The 25327-nt window shown below is 41.9% G+C and overlaps 1 protein-coding gene across 8 annotated transcripts in view; it reads right to left on the bottom strand.

Moving 5' to 3' along the window:
* The window catches only part of LRRTM4 (leucine rich repeat transmembrane neuronal 4), a 487149-nt gene that overhangs the window by 372156 nt on the left and 89666 nt on the right, over positions 1 to 25327 (bottom strand). For 7 of the 8 annotated variants that reach the window (XM_054180794.1, XM_054180792.1, XM_054180805.1 and 4 more), the window contains 2 exons: positions 11410 to 11557; positions 3180 to 3276 (listed from right to left, as the gene is read on the bottom strand). The gene's annotated coding sequence lies outside the window, so the exon portion shown is untranslated. Of the gene's footprint in view, positions 1 to 3179; positions 3277 to 11409; positions 11558 to 20372; positions 20472 to 25327 lie in introns of those variants that run through there. The other variant, XM_054180796.1, reaches the window with a different exon arrangement.

Genomic DNA, 25327 nt, shown 5'->3' with positions numbered 1-25327 from the left:
ACCTCCCACCAGCCCGGGTTGCTCCAAGCCCCGGCCAACCTGGCCTTGAACCCCTCCAGGGATGGGGCAGCCACAGCTTCTCTGGGCAACCTGGGCCAGGGGCTCACCACCCTCACAACAAACAATTTCTTCCCCAGATCTCATCTCAATCTCCCCTCTTTCAGTTCAAAACCCTTCCCCCTCGTCCCGTGGCTCCCCTCCCTGCTCCAGAGTCCCTCCCCAGCTTTCCTGGAGCCCCTTTAGGGCCTGGAAGGGGCTCCAAGGTCTCCCCGGAGCCTTCTCTTCTCCAGGCTGAACCCCCCCAACTCTCTCAGCCTGTCCTCACAGCAGAGGGGCTCCGGCCCTCAGATCATCAACCAGATGAAATTACTGGTTTTAACTGAAAAATTAGTTAACACTACTCTCCAACAAAACACAAAAGTCAGTGGCCCAAAACATCTTGACAGCTTTATAAATCAAGTGTTTTGCTTGACCCAAGTGAAAACTTACTACTACAGGAGTCACTTTGGTGTGTCCAAAATTCCTAATATCCTGGACATGTTTTCCCATTACATAGTGCCCTTTTACATCGCGGTGACACTGCCAGAAGATATAAACAGCAACGTGAGCCACCCTTCTGCGAAGCATCTGATTTCACGTTGTTTGAACAACTTGTGTTTGTTGATGTCTCCTCACTCATTGTAGAAGGCTTTAGAGTGACCTGTTTGCATTCCAATGAATCCTAAACTTCAGAATACTTTTAATTTTGCAACTGTTCTACTTTTAATCTAAAATGTGATCAGTTGGCCGCAAACAGTCTCATTTTCTCACACTATTTTTTCGACCTGTGCCATGTAAAGCAGTCACAGGTGCTTGCAGTGAGTTAGTGAATCCCTTGTCTATGAGGCTCCTCTGTTACAATTGATTTTGAAATTTTTTAAAATTTTTTTAGCAATTTGGAATGTCAAACTTTCCTAACGTATTTCCTGATGCTCAAAGATGATTTGACTGGAGTAGGTCAACTCAAGTAATTAAGGACTAAAACAGACCATGACATTTATTAACCGAAGTGAGTCATCTATAACGGACATCTTCTGATCCGTAATTACTTAACATGTACGGACAAATTTGCAAAAGGTGAAAATTCAGAAGAAGAAAAATGGGCAAGATTACCATTTGTGCCAATGCTCCTTTATACCACTCTAGCAATGCAAAACAGATCTGAAGCACGCATAAATGTACACCCATTTATAAAAATCCCACGATAAACTCAAGAGCATGCACAGGAATTGCCACATATAGGCAATTATGGCCCTAACATGCAGTATAATACTGCGCTTGATTTTCAAGAATCAAATATCTGAATTTTGAATTTACACTGTATTTTCTTTTCTCTCATTACCAAGCTGAATTCCCGTGGAAGGTACAAAACTGATGAGCCTTACAGCTAATTCAGCTCCAGTTTAGTTAACTGAAGCAGAAGAGACACCTGAGACTGAAATGCTAAAAAAAGAACCAGGCTTAGACCCAGCTGAACCAATACACTCTTTTCTCGCAGGACACTGAAAGAGCCATTCAATTGCAGCAAGTTTTGATCATCACCACCGTGAGCCCAATTCCATTTCCCGACCCAGAGGTAGAAACTCCGACTCCATTATCTGGCCCCTGCGCTGCTGAGTAGGAATTGAGACGGTGTAACGTAACAGATGATCTCTATTTCATTCGTGCCGCAGGGAAAAGAGGTCAGGGAAAGCAGCAGCACCAACACTGGCTGACCAGCATCCTTGCTTCCCCCACACAAGAAGGGAAACTGCCCTATTCCTGGGAAGATATGGGGGTAGCAGCGAGAGAGGGGGCACCGGGAGCTGACCCTGCGTCCGCAGCAGAGCGAAACAAGAAATGAAGTCGATGCCACGTTGTGAAAAGAGCAGAAAGCGACGGTGGTCACTAAAGGGAAATTACTGGCATCTATTCACCCTCCTCATAAAGCCAAAAAACCTGAACAGATATGAGTTTCCATCAGAAATTACATTAGGACTTGAACTAACGTCTGTTGTTGCCGTTATCATATTGCTTACAGATTACCTACAGGATGCGTCTAGACACTTGGGCAATGAAAGAATCCCTGTGGATTTTCATAGTCTGCAGAGAAACAAAATGGGGTAAAAGAGTAAAAAAAAAAAAAAAAAAAAAAAAGACACTGGGAGAGACCTGCCTTTGAACAAGGAACACACCAGATCTACACCAGAGGTCTGACTAGGACTCACGTCCCATCCCCCAGCCCAGCCACCCCTGGGATGCTCACACATTGAGGTCTGAACGCTGACTCCACGCATGTGCTCATACTTCAAACTTTGTGTTTGTTCAGCAAATCCGGGCTTGCCGGCTAGTCTCATCCCCAGTTTAATTCTTACCACAGACCTAAAAGGCATTTCACAGAAAAAAAGCACATCGGAAACCATAAAAATTAGTGTCCTTGTTCTCATAATTTTCTCTCAGTGTTCCACCCCAGGCAAAGAAATTCATTTGGCTTTACAATGAATTCTGCTCCAAGTCAAGTGTTATTAAGGGCTTCTTCGTATTGTTTATCACAGGAATCTAACTCGATGTCTTCCTGAGCACTCCTATGAATGTTTGTTTATTAAAAGGTACAAGTGTTACTACAGCCCTATAAGCGTCACAGCGACAAGCTCTCTTTAGTTACAGAATTAATAATATGGGACCAGAGTAGAACTACAGACATTACCTCATTTGACAGGAGACCATGGCTTCTATGCTACCCAATCAGGGACTCGGTCCTAATGCCGTATAGCAAAATAAAGCTAAAACCACAGTGCCCGTGGGGCTCAGGAGCTACAAGTTATTTTAAGGTACTGTTAGAAGGTACTATTCTCTAGTGCCTTGCCCTTACACGGTCATTTTTACCATGCAAAAATCAGCGTACATTGCGGCTAATGCTACAAAGCAGTGTTTTTTAACTGGCACTTGGTAGGGTTTGAAATCTGGCTGAGGAAACCTCCTTTTGCGAACAGAAATCCCACATACCGGGGCGGGAAAAATGCACACGTGAATCTCTAAGGAACTCTGTAGCCTTGGCAAACCACAGCCGTACCACACCAATAGGTTTTGTATTATTTCTTTGTAACAACTGTTTGCAAAGCGCTTAAACTTAGACCAGTACTATTATCTCCAGTTCATACCTGGTGATAAAGCAGCGAAGTGAGGGATGAAGACTGTTCAGAAAGCAACGGCAAAGATGGCTCCTGCAAGGTTCAGTCGAGCGCTGTAGCCCACGGCCTATAAATAAAAACATCCATAGCACCAGCAATAACAACTTTGGGACCTTTAAATAACGAGCATTCTTAAATAGCCATAACAGGATTTACTTCTGAATTCAGATATTAGGCTTGCTTTAACTTCTGTTAAAACACATTCCCACACAGGCTTTTCCTGAAAGGCATAAAAGGCTGCAGTGTCAAATACCTTTGCCCGCAGGATTCAGTCCCTGTGATCCTTTCCTGATGAGCTTGTAATGTATTAAAGAAACAATTCCAACTCTCCATAAAAAAAGAGAGCAAGTTTCCCATAAAGCAAGAGCACATTCTTTCACGAGCAAAAAAAGAGAGACACAATTCAATCTCCAAAAATTAGCATAACTTTCCTATTATTCTAGAGGCTGCTCAATTAAATTAGCCTATATCACTTTAAAAGGAATGAGATATGAATTCTAAAGAAAAAGAGATTAAAATTGAAATTCAAAGAATAAAAACCTAACACGGATGCATATAAGTGAAAAAACACAATATTGCCCATAACAACAAACATCATGTAATCCCATCACGCAAGAGTATGTGTCAGTCCAGCCAGAGCAGGAACAAGTCAGCGGGCTCGTGCTCTGCCCCACTGGGACTGCGTTCAGCCGCTGCTACGGGGGAGTCCCAGTCCTTAACTAAGAGCCCGGTGTCCTGACGACTTGTAGATTGGCCGGAACATTCCAGCTCGTTTTCTCCCTCGGGTTACCTTGTTAATTGGACTAGGTGATTTTTAGATGATCAGTCGCTGAAGTCCCACACTTAACGGGCAGGTGAAATACCAGGGAGGCTTACTCTGCTTTGCAGATTGCAGTACGTGCGAGGAAGAGCCGACAGACTGGTGGGCTGAGCTAACATTTCCAACAAGGCCTTTCTCTAGCTAACGCTTGAAAAATGATTGATAGCTACTGCAAGACAATAAAGCTAGAACCCAAGGCCAGTCAAGATAACTGGAAATTAGGAAAAATTCTTACATTGAAAGGGTTATTAAGCATTGGAACAGGCTGCCCAGGGAAGGGGTTGAGGCACCATCCCTGGAGGGATTTAAAAGACGGGTAGATGTAGTGCTTAGAGATATGGGTTAATGATGTTTTTTTGTCAGAGTAAGGTTGGTGGTTGGACCGGATGATCTGAAAGGTCCCTTCCAACCTGGGCAATTCTATGATTCTAAGAGTTTTTGTTAGTACTTCCATGTAGAAGATGCCTTATTTTGGGCACCATACTGCTATGACTTCCTTGCATCAGTTGAAGTACAAGAATAATGCTCTAATTGTCATGTTTACATAAACATGAATCTACAGCTAAATGCACTGAAGTATGTACAAGCTTTAGATATTAATAGAAGGTTTGTCTACAAAGTACAGCATTGGTAACTATGAGCGAGCACAATTTACACTGCGAAGAGTATCTTTCTAAGCAGAACTCACGTTCCGCAGCAGGGAAACGTCGGGTCAATAATTCCCTTTGAAAGAAGTAGCTCAGGCTCAGCTCTGTCTCATGAACCCCACACTACACGGGGCAAACACAACCAGAGAACAACTGATCTGGAGGGGCAAAAGGAGAGGAGCAGCAACATTTTCTTCACTTTATACTACACTCACATTTTCACGGCTCTGCAAGAATCCCGATTGCCTTTCTCACCCCTGGCAAAGTTCGCAACCCGCTGATCGCAACACTGATCCCTCTGATCCCTAATGTTAGTTTTGGTAATGGAGAGAAAAGATTTCATTGAAACCGTCTTCCAATTAGGAACTGTGGTTATCTGAACATAAAAGATCCCGTAATTTTTGCTGATGCGATCATTACTGCAGAGACTTAATTGGCCAGAACTGTCAATGGCAATTAAATGCTTACAGTTGGGGCTCTCGGAGGCTCAGTGATTGCACGTTTTTTAAAGCATCCCATTTGTTCAGTCACACTAGATGACTGCGATAGTGCTTGGAAACCTGAATTTTAGTCTATGGTAACACTTAAAATACACAACAAGCAAATCTTGTATAATTGGTAGCTTTATAGGTTGCAATCAATTGTCTTATCTTTATATAGAGAAACTATGCTTTTTGTCTTTTTTTTTCCCCCACTTCTCCCTATGGGAGGCTATTCTGACGGAGACCGCAATTAGAATGGCAGTGAACCATTTGAGATTTGAAAGGTGGAAAACATTATCCTTCTGGGATGCTTCACTTTGAGAGCTTTTTGGCCGGTAGCCAAGCCTAAGCTTCTTTAAGTTCAACTGGGTGATTTAACCTCGAAAGTTTTATGAAAAGGAACTACCAACCTAAAACCTGGAGAGTCACAAGGGTGGGACAGATGATTCGATAAATAGCTTGGAAGGCTGGTGTAAAATGTTGTCTCAAGAATCTTTCTGACCTCATAAGGTCAAAATTGGTTTGAGAAACAATCTCTTCCCTATTATTTAGCTCTCTCTAACATAACGTCATGGCCAAACGCAGGTCAGGCTCTGGCATTAGATGTTATCCAAACACCAGGAGGCACAGTCACTCCAGAAGAACATCATGCATCGAGGTTTAAAAAGCAGGATCAGATGCAGCAGGCATGATGACCAAGCTTATTCAGAAGTGCATGGCAGAACTCTCCCTGTGACACATCAAGGACAATAGCACAGAAAACAACCCCCTGAATGAAGGTCTATGAGATACGGCATCTCCTTCCAGTCCTGTCATCGACTTTCCATGCAACTTTTAGCACCCCCAAATATCCACCTCCACACACAGGTCTTCATTTTGTCTAAATTAAAAATCCCTTCTTCATCTGAATTGGTGCCAGTCCAAATTCAAGACAATAAATCTGTTTTGGGGTGGGGAGCTACCGAAAGGTAAATGCTGTTGCTGGATTGCCCATTCCACTGATTTAGCCAGCAGCCCGCCAAGCAATAATTCAGCCAGTTTAGCCAACTATTTTGTATGACATCAGAGAACAGGCAGACAGCTGGGTAGATTTAGGGGTGTATGAATTCAGAGAGACATATTTCCCCCACACAGGGTACACATTTTTCCACAGATTGTGACTTCTGAATATTAGTGATCACAAAACGATGCGTATACTTCCACCTTACCTCCGGCAGAGACAGAGTCTCCTTGCAGGCCTGGAAAAAATTATGCTATAGAAGCAGGATTCTTTTATGAGATTGTTTTCTAAATCAAGGGCTTGTCTATCACAGGAGGTCTCTGATAAATTAAAATTTGTGTCATGGGTTTGACACCTTACCACTGGATAAGAACCAAATCATACCAATACCTCGGGTGCACACGTAGTCTTATCTATATTCTTACTTTTTAACGACATTTTATTTTATTATAAGCCACTGTACAAGAAAATGTATCATCAGTGCAAGAATTGGCTTCATGCTAAAAGGGGAAAAAAAATAAAAGGGGGAGATGCATCCAAAGATCTTTGAAAGAAAATAAAGCCGTATGAATCACTACAAAACCAGGTACATTTATTCTAGTCTGCAAGAAAGCTGCACTTCAAAAAACCTGACTCTGTCACCTTAAGTCTACAAAAGGGAGATAGAAAAGAGAATTTGGATGCTAAATTTGCCCTTTATTTAGAGTCTGAAAATTGTAACATCATAAATTTGGAATAAATCAGTCAACTTCAGTCCCTTAGACTACAGGCATTCTGTATTATAGACTGTACGTAAGAGAGTAAGAATTTGGATGCTAAATTTGTCCTTCGTTTAGAGCCTGAAGATTATAACTTCATAAATTTGGAACGAATCAGACAACTTTGGTCCCTCACACTACAAGCATTCTGTATTACAGATAATAGGTTAGATACTAAATGTTAATATTAAGATGTATTCCTCTAGGAGCAGGCTTTTTGTGCGGTCTTCACTATTGTGCACAGTTAGCCAAGGAGCGTGGAAAAGGCGGCATGACTGGCTTTTCCACTGATATTTCTACCTCCAGCCAGAGCGACAACAGGTAAGCGAAAAAATAAAGTAGCCTGACCCTCAGGTACCCAGCACTTGAATTGGAAAAATATTTTTAGCAAATCCTCTGGAAAGTGCAGTGCAGAAAAAAATAAGAAGGAGGAAAAAGATGAATAGCAAAATTTGCTTCAAATGTGATTGAAAGCAAGGGTAAATATCTAGGGGGTGAAATTCAACCACCTGCATATCTAAGTGATTTCGATTTTTGTTTGATGTGTTTTTTCCTTTTGCTGTCTCTCTCTCTGGGTTTTTAATTGTGGGGTGGGGGGGTTTTTTTGTGTGTTTGGGTTTCTTTTTCTAAAACAACCAAAGGAATAAAAAAATTAAATATTGGAAGCAGAAGGGGATCCAATACCTCGACATGAAATGAAGTTATTTGATTTTTCATTTCAGTCACTAACCCACAGAAGCCACTATTTACTCTCAGTTGCTCCTACAGCTTCATTAATTTCCAATGAATTAAAGGTGCATTACCTTACCGAGAATCTGGTCATAAAAATATATGTGTGTGCAGTCTTATAATTGAAAAACAGCTACCTTTCGCAAGGAGATATTTGACTAGCAAATCCCGTTCCTTACTAAGGCTGCTTCTTCTAAGAACACAACCTCTGCTTGCACGGCTGGAGGTCACCGGCAGGCTAACAAGAAGCATCTTGGCGTCATATCTTCTGATACAACTGGATGTATTTAAGCCATACTGTTAAAACATGTATTTTTAAAAAATGATGGAACATCTTCAGGCAGAGGTACACGTGATACGAGAGCCTGCTCTAAGAGCTCCTGTGTTCAAAAACTCCTGCAGCGAGGATGGATTCAAACCCAAGCCTCATGCCTTGGAGGTAACAGATCCCTCACCTGCTGGGTAAACAGGATAAAATTCTCCTCTTTGTTTGCTGTGAAGAGAAATACAAATACCTGAGCCAAAACTAATACATGTGACCTGAATTTGAGAGTAGTTTCTTTGTGATCCACTTTCAATTTTTCAGAAAATATTTTGTATAAGCACAAAAACCTGTACCTGCCCGATAAATACCAGACCCCGCTGCTCCACAGGCACCACTAACACCTCTGTGGCTCGGGCCCTTTCCCAGGCCACCGCTCTGAGTCTGAACAACAGAGTCTGTGCTTCAGGTCTTCTAGGTGTTGAGGAACCGCTGTAAGTCATATCCCAGCTGCCTTAATTAAAAATAAATCCATTGTATTCATTGCAAGCTAAGCCCCGTTTCCACAGAGGGAAACAAGAAAGATCATAAACCACCCACTTCACGGTACTTCGAGACCCACGTTCCAGAAGAACAGCCGCGTACAGCTGGCACACAGTGCCACAAGAGGTTCTCCTGTACTGGTGCCACGCAGGACGGGTCTCAGACCCTGCGCTGCTCTCGGTGTAGACTTAGAAGCAGTTTCTCACAAGGAGTTGTGCCTGTGATGTAGGATTTTGCAGACGGTAAAAGGAAGGCAGTCCAAAAAGCAAGGTCTGCTGCGCAGGTGGACATGATCTCAGAAGCAGTCCTAACGTGAACTAAACCACTACAATTCCCACTCCATGGAGTACGGCACTGCAGCATATAAAACTAGTGCTCTAAAAAAATGCCACAGTGCTTCTAAATGTTAAAAATGATAAGATACACAGGTTTTGTGAGAGCAGATGAGGTAAGCGCACTGCACAGCCGAATCCATGCTTGCAGCTTCGCACCTGCTGAGGCAGCAGCCACAGTTTTTCTAAAGTGACAAATAGCTTGGGATGTCAAGACTGGGAGACTAAGCAAGTTTTAGACAGAGGAAAAAAATCAGACCTCATTAAAGATGTGTGAACTTGGGCAAGCAAAGAAACTGAGGCATCTTAAGTAAACTGTCGTTTCTGGAAATACGCATCTCTTCAGGAACTCATTCCTTGGCGGGAAGCTGCCTTTCTTGCTCAAATCTCAAGTAAAACAAATGCATTGTTTGGAAATTAAACATCCAAAACTCTTTTGCCTCACCCCTTATAAATTAGGTTTTTACTGACACCCTGATTTGAAGTCTGAGGGAGGAAAAACCATGAAGCACAGCAGTAAATGTGACATAGGAAAAAACGTAAAACAGCACAGAACTAACAGGATGCAACCCTGTCGCATCTATGGATTTTTGGAGCAAAATGGATGGCAAGAGATAGGTAATGCTAAACCTCCCCCTCAGCCAGTGAACTAAGCATGGAAAGAAGATAAGAGAGACAGTTCACATTTTGTGAACTCATTTTGTAGAGGTCAGAGAGAAATTAATTAGGCCTACAAGGGAAAAACATCCATACAGTAATTAATGAAAACACTATATTTGGACAGGTTGCCCAAATAATGCAAATAGTATTTGGAGGATTTTCAGATACACAAGTGGATAAACTCTTCTTTCTGCTCTTGAAAATCATGCCTAAAATGAGGCCGAAGGGACCGTGCTTAAATCAAACCACCATTGCACTAGATCATGCTGTAAAAAAAAAAAAAAAAAACAAAACCAAAACTGTGTGGAAAAGCTTATAACAGAAAATAGAAAATTAAATAGAAGATACAAAAGACAGCCAGCTGCTCAGTTTAAGTAACCTGGAATAGAATTCAGACAAAGAATCCCCTGCCCAAATCACTAAAAGCTAGATGCACTAATCCTACATTTTCAACCACCAATGTGAGTTTACTCCTCACATAAGAAAAACTTCTTGAAGATCAGATGTTAAAAAGCAAAGTAAAATACATTCGCATTGCCTTAAAACTATTTTTGCCCAAATGTTTCATTTTTCTACTATGACAGCCGATAATAGTGGTGAAATGCTCACTGAATTTGTAAACCAGGTGACTATAATGTGGCATAAACACGTTCATTATGCAAATCTGATTGCTTAAATCTTCAGACGTAGCTCATTTATTTGTATGAGATGGAAGATACTTGGTTCTTTGCCTTTCCTTGGCTAATTCACTAACAGATCTTTCTAGATAATTGTCCCTATTCCACCAAAATCTATTCACATTCCAGTAAAAGTAAAAGAAAGCACCTTACACTGCAAAACAGTTCTGATAAGAAAAGAAAAAGTTACCTGGGGTTTGAGCTTGAATTTCACCTCCTAATTGAGTGGGATGGGTTGCAAGGATACAAAAAATATAAATGCCTCCAGACCTTTTAATTTAATTCTTTGAATACCGTTGACGTTGTGTAGAAAGAAACTCAATTGCTCTTGGAAATTGGAGGGTAGATACTAAACAATTACAGGTCATAAGAATGAGAAAACAGGAGGACTGAGAAGGGTTAGCTTAGAAAACACCTCCTCAGAGGCAAAAAGAAGGTGGATGCTTAGTCCATCACAACAATATCCCATGACAAGACTATTCATCCCCTTGTATTTGTGGAGGAGCTGGCTTCCCTTCTCTAAAATGAACATCTTTTTCTTTTCCTCCAAAATCATACATCCTTATGGAAGCCGCTGGTGCCTTTTCCATGTGAGTCGGCAAAAGGCACTGCATGTCCTCAACGGAATTTGGATCTTCTGTAAAAATTTTCAACTTCTGGCCGCATACACAAGGCCTCTCCTCTCCACTGTTTCTCTCTTTCGAGGCAATGCGATCCTGTTCTGCCGTGTACTGGAAATGGAAGTATTTGTCTCTTATAGGCCATAAATATATTGTTGTTCTTCCCTCTGTGCTAAGCATAGGTGCTGACTCTGTGAAATCAGCATTGCTGGCTGTGAATGAAGCATGAAATGAGAAACCCTTGTCCATTCCACAGAGAGCATACAGACAGCGCAATATCATTTATTACCCTGTGATAAAGACTGTGTGCTATACAAACAAAGCAGCCGCTAGTACTTTGAAATTCTCTCCCATTTTCACTCACCACATTGCGTCCGTTCTACCTTCACTAGTTCAAAGAATCAGTTGAGAAAGACAGATCCACTTCCGGCAACCAACTCTCTCCTGGTAAATACAACGGGGCCTGATTCGCATAAATCCATTTTAACTGACTAATTTAATATTAGAATGAAAGCGCAGAAATAAATTCAATCAGAAAAATACTGGTATATAACGTTTAGAGCACGCACATAAACAGTACCTCTGTTGAAAACATGTTAAAGTGTTATTTGAAGCTTTTCTTCAGCTATTCTCTTCCTACGTGATCTGCTAAGAGGATGTTTCATCTCACCTGTGTGGGAAAAGCGTAACCTTCCACAGGTCTTTCAGATGTGCTGGCTACAGAGAGGTTGCTCCACAGGGAACAGCGTTCTCAAAGGGTGCAAAAGGCAGGTTCGGGGCCGGCTCCTCACTGAATACCAACGGAATCCAAGACACACCTGAAAACCAAAAGTTAAAATAGTCAGAAGTTCCTAAGAAGCATTATACGCTAACAAACTTCTGCAGGGTTTGCAAATGTTTCTCAGGAGCTCAGGCTGTGTCGTATCGTTAAATAAAGACGAGCCAGGGTGCAACCACTGGCCATGAGCAGGCCCCCAGTCCCGCTCCTCCCAGCCCTCCTGCCCCACAGCTCGTTTGGCTTGGAGAGCGTTAACTGAACGAGTCCAGCGCTTCAGCTTGCTCCTGGGCCTGTAGTGTGACCATACTGTCAGGGACTAAAGCTTCAGCACAGCTGGAAACCGGACTTTCTCAGGACTCCAGGTCCTCTTGGAAAACACCAATATGAAATTAAGCCCGTTTAACAAGTAGGAAAATACACTGCATCCATTGCTGGAGAAAAAGAAGCTTTTTGTATGAGCCCTAAGAGCTTGCAAGCTATATTAAATGATATTCAGAGTGAAGCTACCATATGACAGCAGAAGGAAAGAAGAGCTGCATCAATAATCAGAGGCAAACTTAAATGTAAAATATATTTGTGCTGACAGTCGTGCTGCAGTTAGTGGAGACACACTTGTCCTCATGCCTAGCTCAAGTAGGCAGCTTGGTGTTATGGAGAGGGGCCTCTGGACAGTTCTGATCAGAGAGAAACCCAAATTAAAAAGTAAAGCCAGGCAGTACTGGGCTTCTCCTCCTCTACATCACATGTACACAACTGTCTGACATGGGCAGAACTCTTTAAATCCTATCTCAGCATTTATGGCTTCTTAAACATAGCACAGCGTTGCAACAGCCTTTCTTTTTGTTATACCGCTCCTCTTGAGAATGTCCTCGCCAGGAATTAGAAATGGGAGGACATCAGCACTAATATGAAAAGGTCACTACACCAGCACAGAAGGGGCGGCAGGAATCTCAGTAGGGAGGGGAATCCAGCCACGGCAGCAGTGGTGAAAAATGGGATTATTCTGTGTGTCACCCCCCAGGAACTGCTCGGGGCCTGCGTGCTCTCATGGAGGTCCTCCACCGAAATAGGAGGTTGGGGAGAAGCTTTATCAATCAGCAAACACTGAATTATCCAGGATGTTGGCTAAACAGAGATGGAACTGATGCTTAAAAAAAATAAATAAATTAAAAACTAAAAAAGTACTTTGTTAAACGCCAATTTTCTTACCAGAAATCTGAAGGTTGGGATTTGGGATATTATTTTTGGCATTGTTTTGTCGTGAGATCTGGTCTGTGTTCCACCTCCCTCTCCTTTTTGAGGTGGCAAAAAGCAGCTAAAAACCTGAAAACCCCCAAGCCCAGAAAAACCCTCCAGCTTTAAATTTGGGGTAAAAGATGTCATATGCCACCACAATACATCTAAATATATCCGCTTCAAAAGATGTATCTCGGCTCCTACCCCAGTTTCCCCGTGAATATGCTCTTTCTTGTCAGCTTGTTGCATGGGGGACGAACAGCAGTAACTAGATGTGTACTTAGCAGAGAAACACAAGAACAGGATGTCAGGCTGTATTAAACTCCAAGTTGTCAAACAGGGCAGCATTAATTTTTTTTTTTTTTTTTTGTGATGAAATAATCATACCCGGAGTTTTGTTCTGTGTGAGGAGGCATGTGTTAGACGGCGTCTTCTCGGTGTTAATTGCCCAGAAGTGAAGAGACTGACAGCGCAATGGCTCTGGGAAGCGATGCTGCTCGTGGACTGCGTATGCCACAAAAATTATTAAAATAGGAAGGGAAACATGGCTTGCTTTTTCTCTTAATTCTATCCACCAGAAAGCTCATTAAAGCAAATCCTCAGTAAAATTTCCTTTTTCACATTCTTTTTCTATTTTACTTATAGGTTATATCTGCCCTACAAACACTTCGATGGGGTGCGTGTACAATTAAGTCACAGGCGAGACCGCAGCGAGTGCAGGTAAAGCAATGACGGCAATGCGGCAGTGGCACGGGATTGCCAACACTTCATCAGTTCAGGGTCTGAGGGTCTGAGAAAAATGCCGCATCCTGCACCGAGCTCTGTGCTGCAGGGGCGTATCAGCCATTGCACACAGGCTGCCCACAGTCGCGTGGTCTAGCATCCACCCGATTTAAACACCAGCATTTTTAAACAGCATTTTATTCAGTGGAAGCATCTTAATCTATCAGACAGGTGGCCTCAGGACATCTTCTGAAAGCAGAGAGAGGCCACGTTGTGCTGCATTCTGCACACAGCTGTCTGCGAGACAGTCCCTGCCCTAAAAGCTCACAATCCAAACATCTAATAGAGGCAAAGAGACTAAAACAGGATGGTGCACGGGTCAGAAGGAAAAGCAGCCGCAGGAATACCACTGCTGGAGTGCCACCGCTTCTCAGCTCTTCCCTTCTGCCGTTCTTCACCGATTTAAGCTCATGAAATGTTAAATTCCTGTTAAGTCTCAGCCTGCACAGGAGGGTCTCAGGAATTCACTGGGTCCTTCAGGACTTGCCATACTGCACATGTGTTTATGTATTTATATGAACGTATATACGCTTCTGTGTTTATTTGAATCCAAATCTTCACTCCAGCCCCTTCCTGGTATGGGTTTGTTTTGGTTTGTTTTCCCCTGTAGCTGGGAATCTACGGAATCTGCACAAGAAATCAAGCACCAAGCACGCGTATCCTCAATCCCACCTTGTCTCCTCAGCCCGCTGGTATTTTGAATCCTTTATATTCAAAGTAAGATCCTGATCCTGCCATCCTCAGACAAGCAAAGATCTCCAGGGAGCAACTGTAGGATCAAAACCATGATGTGATACATGCCCCTTGGTCTTTATTTATTATTAACTGCTCAGCAGAATGGCTGGAATTTGGGCTGACAATAACAAGCTAAACTCCCTCTTTCATCTAGGAATTTACTATCTCATGTTTCAAAATGCTTGCTATTATTAGAATATGCAGCACTGCATCCATGCAGAAATGATAGAGAACTGTGCTTCGTCTGGTTAGAATTCTGCACAGCCTGCATTCGGTGATAAAAATTAAGCTAACTCACATACATAAACGAGGGGTTTTTTTAAAAAAATAATCTACTGCATCCTCAGTATTTTAATTCCCTGCAAGGTTATGATTTTTCATCCAAGTAACTAATTAATCTCTAGGATAAAACAAAGACTGCATGACATTTTAAAATAAAATTAACACACACATATAGTGAACAGAGGGTCATGGGTGAGTCTATGCTTAGTTTTTAGTAGACATTTATTATCTAGGCACAAGTGAATGGAACAAAACCAAGGACTTAATGGTCAGATTTGGAAATGTTGTTATTACTGTCACTGTAGACATCATTAACTTTAAAATATTTGCATAACTAAGCTGAAAAAATTTTAAATCTAGCAAAAAAAAAAAAAGTATCCACTTTTTTCTTTTTATCCCTGCTCTCCAATTACTATTTCTGTGCTTATCAAGACACAAAGCCCCTGGAGATTTCATCGGGATATATGGAGATTATTTGATAACCTAGCTTCACAGTATTTAATTCCCAGAAGAGAAAATGATTCTCCAGCAATAATAATATAACAAGAAACTTTTAATATGTTTTTCATCTGCACAAGTCATCACCTTGCTTTTTGTTCATTATGTGAGAATCACAACGAACATACTTCCAGGATGGATGGCAAAAACACAGTGCCATGTAATAATCTGCCTGTTGTTCTCTTTCACATCCGTATCCTCTTAAGGTGACTTTATACAGTAATGGAAAACAGATTTGTGGAGCCTGAAAGGGGAAGTTTAAAAGGCAAAGAATCAATCGATGCTGAGCAGAGAGAGAATTAAGACTTGTTATGTGCGCTTCAGGGGGCTTGGGGCCAGCACTAACAACGCACAGTGCCTAGAGCGGGGACTGGGCACGATAGCTCAAGACTTGGAGAACCCCAGTCTGCCCCAGTACAAACCTTCTGCACCATGCTGGGCATGGAGGAAAGATTCTCCATTTCTTAGCAGTAAGATGCAGCCAGTGCCTTCCATGCCTCTTTGGGGGTGCAGGGAGGGAAGAGCGTTTACACCTCCAACTCGTTCCATTCAATGGCAACAGAGCGTACGAGAGGCAGGTGAATCCCAGCACTGGGTGACCGGATCTTCCAGTGGGTGTAGACAGCATGCAGCTCTGCTGACCTTAGTAGAAATGCGTGAGTCTGTGCCAAGGGAGGATAATATAAACCATGAACCTTTAGAAAGTTTCTTATCACTTTTCAAAAACAGACCTCTTTTCATCCCAGCAGGTTTGTTGGTCCTGCATTTCACATAAATAAGGACCTCTGGCAATGATTTTATGCTTGTCAGGTTCTATATTCTGTATAGAGATGTCAAGCACTGTTTTAACTCCACTCGGAAGCAACTTCAAATGCCTGTTGTCAGCAAAAGTTGAGAACAAAAAAAAACTCTAAACAAAATAAGAAAAGAGACAGGGAGCTCCATTCAAGATGATCCTACTGTTATTTCTATTAATAGTTCTGATCCAAATTAAGAAAATCAGCAAAGGAAAACCTCATCCACAGCTAGCGTGTATGTACGTAAGCTTAATCGTGCGAGATGCCAATGGTTTGTAGAACTTTTTACTGCCATCTAACTCCCTGATCAAATCCTCCAAAACACCGCTTTCCTGACCCAACCAACACGACTTCAAAAGGGTGAGCCGTTATGCTAGTGTTGATGCAAAACAATTCCGTTTTCATAAAGCCACCTCCTATCCCACTTAGAACTAGAAAATTCAGAGAGATGTGGACAGTGCTATTTATGAATTTGGAAATATTTACCGTGCAAATTTGTAACAGGTACTGAACCATATTCAAACCATAATTTTGTTGAAAATTACAATAATTATGATACTTGGAATACATCGGGGAAGAAAACCACAGAAAATCATCACCTGCTGTTGGTAGGTGCAACATTCAAATGCTAGATTTCATTTTCAGAATGGAAAAACCCAGGCAATTTCCCTCCTTTTTGCTTTTTTACCACTTGGAAACTTTGATTTCCCCATTTTTGTATTGCCCTGGAGAGAAACTTAGACCAAACCTCTGAACTGAGCTGGTATTTGGAGGTCTTTGGTAAAGCCTTGTCAGAGGAAGAAAAGTAAATGTATCTTCATCTAGGGTTGTATCTTTAAAAAGCATTAATAGTGTGAAATGATGAAATGAGTCAGAGAAATATGTGCTGTCTCCCTTGTTTTCTAGAAGAATATTAGGCAGGAGATACCTCACTCACATTTTGAGAAGCTGAGCTATAGCTACAGATCAATAATGAACAAGAACAGCTTTGTCTCCTTGTGCCACAGCATCCATCCCAAGATGTAAAGCACTGAAACTGAAAGCTTTAGTCCAAACATAGAACACATTTACCATTTCTAACACAGGTCTATGCATAATGAAGAAGTTCCGCGCCTTACACAGAAGTGATATGCTCACAGTAAAAGGAGGTGAAAACACTGCTAGATTGTGGCTGAGAAAAGAATGGGAAAAAGTAGAACAACCTCATGCAATCCAGCAGACGTCAAACACAGCCCTACATGCTTATTTTGGCACTCTAATCCGGGACGTGTTCAGCTCCAAACTCAGTCCAGGGGATCTGAACCTACTTCCACCGGCCCCATTCATTTTACACACCAAAACTGGTAATTGTTAAAAACGTCAGCTGTCCCAAGGTGCCAGTTCGCTGACCCAGTTTGGGAGGCTGGATACCCACACGGCTCAGTTTTGAAAGTTCAGTGCTTGCTCTTTAATATCCGAGCTAAAGCCTCTGCCATAAAATGAATACTACATATATAGATGCACCTCCATCTCTTTGTACTTTCTTCTCTTTTTGACTATTAAGAACATAATTCCACAACCAGCACTGGATGCAGTAAGTTGCTTCTTGCAGCACTGAAGGAGTTCATTTATATGTAATTCTACATTCTTGGACCCAAAATACCTCTGAAAGAGATAAACAGCTCTATCCTGTAAAAATTCCAGCAATCCCATAACTAAAGTACAGCAAATAACACTGAATTATTGGGAGAAACTTATCCTTGTTGCCAGACAAAGAGTTAAAAGTCTGTATTTGGGCTGCTCCATATGCATTGCATGCCCTCTCTGAATAGGATTATGCTCAAATTCCCCACACTGGTAATTATTATATGTAAATACCCAAAGTCGATTTGCCAACTGCATGGTTGTATTTGACATCTGCATATTTCTTCCATACACCCGTAACTCTGCCTGCAGACAGCTGCCTGCTTGTATAAATCTGCCATTTGACTTTATGAATCTCAGGAGTTGTAGTGTAAGCAGGTCAGGTTTTGTGTAAAAATTTTGGAATTAATGAGAGCCAACTGCACAGGCATTTCTGGACGAAGAGGCAGAGGCTGGGGCGGGCTGAAGGAGGCGGGGATGTTGTTTGTTCGCGGAGATGATGAGCAGTAAAACCCTAATGGTCAAGACAGAGCAAGTCCAGCACTGTTGCAATTAAAGCTAAAGGCTTTAAAACACAAGCCTTTTTTTTTTTTAAAAAAAAAAAAAAAAAGGATAGATGCATTTAAAATTCATCTCCAACACTTGACTCTTGTCAAAGGTCTGAGTGTGCTGAAGAGGCCACAGTTGTTTTGTCGTTATTAAGAAATGGAACTGGAGGCCAGAGCTGAGGGGGATGCAACGGGCATCCCACTTCCAAAGGCAAAACCACAAACATTAGCGATCCACACGGAGCAAACACGGAAACTTGGAATTGTTTCAGAAATAAAAGTCAGTAGCTACTTCATTTTGCCTTGAAAAACGTAACCTACTATTTCAATCCATAATTTAAGGAAAGAATTGAAAGTATGAAAATAGAAAAATATTTTAACAAAATGCACTCAGTACTTCTGATTTTTTTCTTAGGTTTCACTACGAAATAATTTCACACAAAGTTTTGGCAGGAAGCTTTCACTTGGCTCTAGAGAGATGTTTGCTTTATTACAGATCTTTCAATAAACGCAATAACATTTGACATGTCTTAAAAGATCTACTTTAAATTTTGGAGACATGGGGAAAAGAAAGCAAACGGGGTCCCGACAGAGAACACTTCTCAGCGTGTGTTGAAGTAGTTATTGCAAGGATTGCATAGAGAAAAACTGTATTACTCAGACACTGAACAACAGGATTATGGTAGAAAATAAAATGAATCAAGGACTGTTACTGATCATACAATTCATTGGAATGGAAGGCATCTGAAGATTACTTTCAGTTTCTAAAAATTACCGGCTATAAACAAATATCTTAAAGAGCGATCTCAGAAGCGCAAAGGTGCCTAAACTTTTTTATGCATGAAGGCAAGAGAGGGAGAAATAAAAAAAAGGGGGGGGGGGGATAAAAAAGGGGTGAAATATTACACCCTAGTCCTTGAAGAAATTTCAACCCACAGGATACTCTTTGCTGCCATGAATAAAGGAGGCGACAAGGTCTAAGACAAGGTTTCAAAAGCAGGAGGAAGAAAAAGTGGAAAAGAAGAGATTTATAAGTTTCATCCCAATAGCAAGTAGGATTCTGTTTGCCAAGGTTAGCTGACACAAGCACAAAAATGTAATAGCTATGAATTTGTCTCCAACAAGATCTATTGTCACTTTGAGATGATGGAACCTGTTCTATCATCTGACTTTTAAAATATATACACAAAGCAAGACATGCTATTAACTTATAAAATAATACTGGTTTTGAAATTTTAAGAGGATACCTGGTATGTATAACTTAAAGTGGAAATAAAACGAGTATGTGGTTAACCATTTCCCCAGTGAAATGTCACTCTCTAGCAAGCGTGCATGAAAGACTTTAGGCCATCTCACTCATGTGAATAACCCTACGTAAATCAGCATATAAAAAAAAAAAAAAAGACAAATGTCTTCACAAAACAGTAGTTCTACTGAAAGCACAAAACTGAAACCGCTATATGAGCGGAACCTTCCTACCGAAATATCTTTTCTTAGGGCAAAATGTTGGATAAAAGAGGATGGTAGGCAAACTTACATCAATTTAAATAATCATCAGAATTCCTTTAGCTAGATAAAAGTAAGTGGCGGCTATAACAAGCTGCAGGCTTCTTGTAGAGGTTTGTTCAAGCTGCGTTAGTTGACCACTTTCAGTGTTGCAGTCATTAATGAAGCTTCGGTGACATTAATTGTTTCCAGTTTCCCCAGGACAAGCAGAAGGAAGAATCGCTGCTCCTTTCCCACCGCTGTGCAGCACGGCGCAGCGCGCACCTTCCCACACAGACCCCCACAGCCCCACTCCCCGTTTACACCAACTCTGTTCCTGCTGATCATTCTTTTCCTTTTTCTCCTGCTAATGATCGAGAGAGAGAACGAGGCAGGAAAAGCCCAAGACTGAGAGGAGCAGTGATATACTGTCCCTTGACGTAACCCCCAGTTCTGGGCTACAAACGCTTACGAGACCTGCACAACTGAGTCTAGTCAGCAGATTTCTAGCAAACATCTTACACGATATTAAAATTAAAAAAGTGAAGATTTTTCTATTAAAAGCTGGACAGAAGAATTCTCTAGAGCTCCACGTATTTTAGGAATTCTCAGGTCATCCTGAAGAAATCAGGACCTTTGTGCATGACCACGTCTATTTGTTTGACACTTCAAAAAACTCTTCAGACGATACTGGTTTTTTTCCGGTTCTGAAAGTGGCCCCTCCAGGTAAAGCACAGTGCTGACAAAAATCCTGAACACGAGGAGTTACTCTGATTTATATTATAGCCTACTACAGGATTTACAATAGAGAGCAAGATAATTCCATCATAAGGTTTGAAAAAGCTGAATTTGAAAGAAATAGACTCACGGCTAAAGAAGGTGATATCCTAGATAAGCGATGAACTTGAATATTGCCCCAAGCATTTCAAAACTTAGCTTGTTCACAGCAAACCATCATCCTGAAATCACGCTGGAAAAGAAAACATGTTAACAACTCATTTCTCTAGAGTTGGAAAAGCAGATTAACCTCAACTTCTGAACGCACACAAGCTGTGAGACAGAGCTGAAATGCGAGGACACGTTATTATTGCAACCAATGACATTAATGATCAAGCTAGGAAAAAATGATAGCAGGTATTTCTTCGAAACATTCCTAACCAAATAGTCCTTTAAATAGAACTGTAAATGTTGTTTTTATAACCATGTTGGCAATATAAATGCAAACTCCTACAGACCTGAGTGGCGCTCAGGGATTTCGATGATGAAAATCTGAGTACAGTGGGTATCTAAAACAATTGTACGAGGGTCATTAATGCATTTTCCTAACCTCAAAAAAACCCACAGCTTTTGCTATAATCATTATTATTTTCTGCACAAGCAATTATTTCACAATCGTCTAGAGCAGCACTGAACAGAGTCAGACATTTGATGTGCTTTACTTTTTACTTTGAGGGCTGGTACCCAGCCTTGGAGCACCAATACTGAAAAATAATAGTGTATGTCACAGCCAGCCCCTGATACAGATGGTCTTCTGAATGATATTTTATCTGCCACACAGGATTCTTACCAGTGGCACTGGATGTTCAGATACAGGAAAAATATGGGACTCAATAGCTTTTCCCTCTTCTCGCTCTAAAAGTTTGCACGCCAACTGTAAAATGAGTCTAAAGCAAAGTTCTTCCTTAAGCATAAACAACTGAAAAACGCACTCGAATATGAAACCAGAAATAGGGCTGGTTTGAAACCCGTTTGCAGTGAAGGGCTGCTTCCACTAATCGCACAGGTGTCAAAGCAAATCTCTTCTAAGAATAAAGTCTGTAAGATCTGAACCGTGTTCCAGTGCTCCAAGCGCTCAAGCGCTCCAAGGTTGTAGGACCAGAAGCTCCATGAGCGCGTGGGAAGCTGGGTGCACGGCAGAGGAGCTGTCGCCAGAGCTCAGAGGCACAAGACACACGGGTGCTGCACATCGTACGCAGTCACCTGCAGGGGCGCGCTGGAAGGCATTCCTGAAAATAAGATGCTGAAAAAAATCCAATCTCTAGACCGGATCAGCAAAGCGCCATCAGGACAGCAGGCAGTAAAGCAGACTTCCTTTCTGCACAGGAGCTGTGCCGACATTTGCCAGCGTAAGTAACTCCGACAGACCTTTTCTGCGAGGGAAGCAGCAGGTGCGGAACGCGGGTGACCCTCAGCAGGAGGGGAGGCACGTCTGCGGCTGCCCAGTCACGCCTGGCAAATCAGCAGAGGACCTCAGCTGGCACCTCTTGCCTTCCCTGAACGCTCTCGCTGCCGTTTGCCTTTGGGGGACTTTGCACGCCATTCCCCACCATCCTCTGAAGGATCGCCTGTAAAGCTGTCTCTAAAGGGAAGTTGTGCAAGAGCGGTAGTAACTTCCTCCTTCGTTTGTTCAAAAGCATTGCGGGGAGAGTCACAGCCACAAAGTACACCACCTCCTGAGCAGAATGAGTCATTCTACAAATTACCCCTCATATAAACACCAGCTAAGGAAAGGAAGCAAAAATCTATCCCGGTTGGAGAATTTGAGCCAAAATGTATGCTGAACCCTTTAGTTGATGCAAATTAAACCAACACTTGCAGGTGTCATTACCCAAATCCATCCCTGGTGCAAACACTATTGACTGAAGTGTGCGAGGGTGAAGAGCGCTGTACCCATTGGCACGTGAATTGTGAAGAGGAATTACAGGAATTGGTTTCCTGCTACATTTCTCCTAATATATACGTCTCAGGACAAATCTTTATATGCCACTGAATCTATGGTCTTTCTGCTTCAGCTGCAAACAATTTTCTATGGACTGTTCTCCACAGCATCCGTGCTGAGAACTTCACTTTGGCCGCCCATGAGCCATGGCAAACCAGCAGGACTCTCAGGAAGCCACTGGTTCTAAAAAAAAATTGTGCCAGGAGCACTGGATTCCTTCAGTCCCCTAAGGGCTCCCTCCTCTCCACCTCCTCGGCTCTGCAGTCAGTTCTCTACATAGACTGGAATGAATTATCGGAGACATGTGGGTGAGCAGCCAAGCACAGAAACAGAATACAACAAGAGAGAACCCACCAGAGGTGCGAGCAGAGGGCAGGGGTACGCAGGCAAGAAGAGAAAGACTGTCCCAAGGGGCAGCTTCCCTGAAAACGGCATGCTTTTGTTACTAATATGCCTACTAAATACACTAATATAGAAATAGAGCAGTAAATAAGAATCGTGTGGGAATAAGAAACTGTAAGGGAGGAGATTTTCTATTCTGTTGGGACCATATTAGCTCATTTCATCAGCCAGACCCTCAAGAGCAGTACTTTACTTTGCATGAGCTCAGAAAAATATCTTTACACTATATTCCTGAGACAGGTCCACAGCCTGTTTTAGGGAGGAAGACAGATACGTAAAAAGCAGCTGAATTTTCAGAGCAGCTTTAATGTAGGCAATTTTACACAGAATTAGGTATCTCATTAGTAGAGAAAATGGCATGCATACCCAAATAAAGGGACAGACCATGACTTTGAATTAAATCCTGATTAACAGGGAGCATGAATCTGAGCTAACACCAAGCTTGCTTGGGGAGCTGCCAACAATCCACCCTCTCAGGGTTTCCATAACACTCCTGCTCGCCAAGGACCATGGAGGAAAGCACAGCCCTTTCCAAGCTCCGCTTTGTTCCCCGGAAAGGAAGGTTTAATCCTGACCCCTCGGCATTTAGAAGTTTCTTCTTCTTCCTCACATTAGCTGGCCCACACACAGCACTACTGTACGCTCGATAAATGCCTGGGCTTGCTTAAGGATTGACAAGGGACGTACTTCAATATTACTCTAAACAACGTTTTGGGAAGATCTAATCTTAGCTTCGAACACGGATTCACTGTGCAGTCTAGGACAAGCTGCCTCAGTTCTCTGCCTCAATTCCCCATCAGTGAAGTAACGATGATGACAATAATTACCACTGCTCTTAAAGCTTAGTCCCAAGTAATATTGTCAGTATAAATCTGCAGCACTCCGGGAATTGAATGTACTCAGCACTAGATAGACACAAATCACAAGCTGTTTTATCATCCTACAAAACATTCAGCAAATGACATACTTCCTCAGCTAAATCAGGATAAAAATACAAAAATCTCAATTTTCCTCTAACATTAGTTGTATAAAAGAAGGAGGAATTTCATCCAGGTTACTTAGTCATTAGGCTATATAATTAGTTTTAAGAAAAGAAAGAAATAGGCACTTCACAGGCTGATTCATCCCACTCCAATACAGGCCAGATAAATTGCTTTTATACCTTAGCATTAAAGGAGCCATAAGAACACTCAAAAAATAGGCCCTTAAACTTGCCTACCCTGCTCATATTAACAGAGATGAATTTCATTCTAACTGAAAATCCAGGCAAGCTTTAATTTTGGACGAGCCTTGGATTGTCAATTAAGTTTTTCCAAGCTTTTAATTTCATTTTGAGATATTGGTATTCCCACAGAACCGTTCCTGACCAGCTCTAACGCTGGAGCGTAGATGGACGGGTTTTGTCTGTGTTAGCCTCACGGTTGGACTCGATGATCTGAGAGGTCCCTTCCAACCTAGACAATTCTATGACTGCAGATTTGTTTTCTTTTCGGTCATGTTTTTTCTATAACTTATTTTATTAAACATAAAACAAACTTCCAATACGACGACAGATTTTGGTGAGGGTAGCATCCCAAAAAACACAGGGTGCCTCAAGCTTTTGCAAAACCACAAACAACCCACCAAACCAACTAGTATCTCGCCATTTATTCTGTCCAATCTGTTCTACAACTTGACATGGTCAGTTGGCAAAGCATTTTACCCTAATGAATAATTTGGAGCATTTAAAACAGCCCCCACAATCAACTCAAAAGTACCGCGTGGCCCCGTATTTTCCGTCGGCTGCCCCACATAAAGGTGCAATCGGTGTCCAGAAGGGCTGGCAGAGGCACCGGGTTTTAAGAACTACATTTTAGTAAAAATCTAACGATTACACAAACACAACTAAAATTTAGCTATATGCTTATAACTCAGTACTGAAAAAAAAAAACAACCACAAAACATCTCTCTAACACCACCACTTCAAATTAATAACTGGCAAAATTGCTAAAAGGAAAGGAATCTCCTCGAAAGGCTTTGCAATAAAGCAAACAACGGGGTTATTTAAACATCACAGTCACCAGCATTATAACTGGATCAAAAGCTTCTGCCATGTTTTTATTGTCCATAGGCCTTGGGAAAAGTTGCTTTTGCTTTCATTAATAACACTCTATTTGATACTCGCTGATTTGAGTTCAACTGCGCTCGTACCTCCATTCTGCTCCTGGGGCAAAGGGAAGTGCTAGGCTCTAAAATAAAATCCTCTCGAGATTTGCTCTCTAACTTCTAGTGACTTTTTATCCTCTTCATGTTTCAAACTCGTTTCTAACACGAGCCAAGTAAATGACCCCAAATGGCAAAGGTCACCCAGTACGGCTACTGCTGGAGTGGATAATAGGAAGGAAAGCCCATTACACTAGTTATTTTTCCATTAGATGCCACTGAACAAATAGTGCTCTCCTAAGTGGAGTCTTGGCTTGATTCTCCTTTGTAATTAGAGCAGTTCTCCAGTTCACAGTCCTATAAAACCCATCCAGTTACCTGAACGCATTTTACCCAGCCTTGGAAGACTGAAAAAAGCTGAAATATCAGGTGTGATAATTCAGACCAGAATTCGCACGGTTGGGAAGGACGTGACCTGGCCAGGGGATCACAGAAGCCGGTGTCAGGAGCAGTGGAGGTGGCAAACGGCAAAAAAGTGTTCACTGATTCCCACAGTACTA

The sequence above is a fragment of the Rissa tridactyla genome, chromosome 20, assembly GCF_028500815.1.
Source record: "Rissa tridactyla isolate bRisTri1 chromosome 20, bRisTri1.patW.cur.20221130, whole genome shotgun sequence".
Classification (NCBI taxonomy): Eukaryota; Metazoa; Chordata; class Aves; order Charadriiformes; family Laridae; genus Rissa; species Rissa tridactyla.
This window is presented reverse-complemented; position numbering and strand designations above follow the sequence as displayed.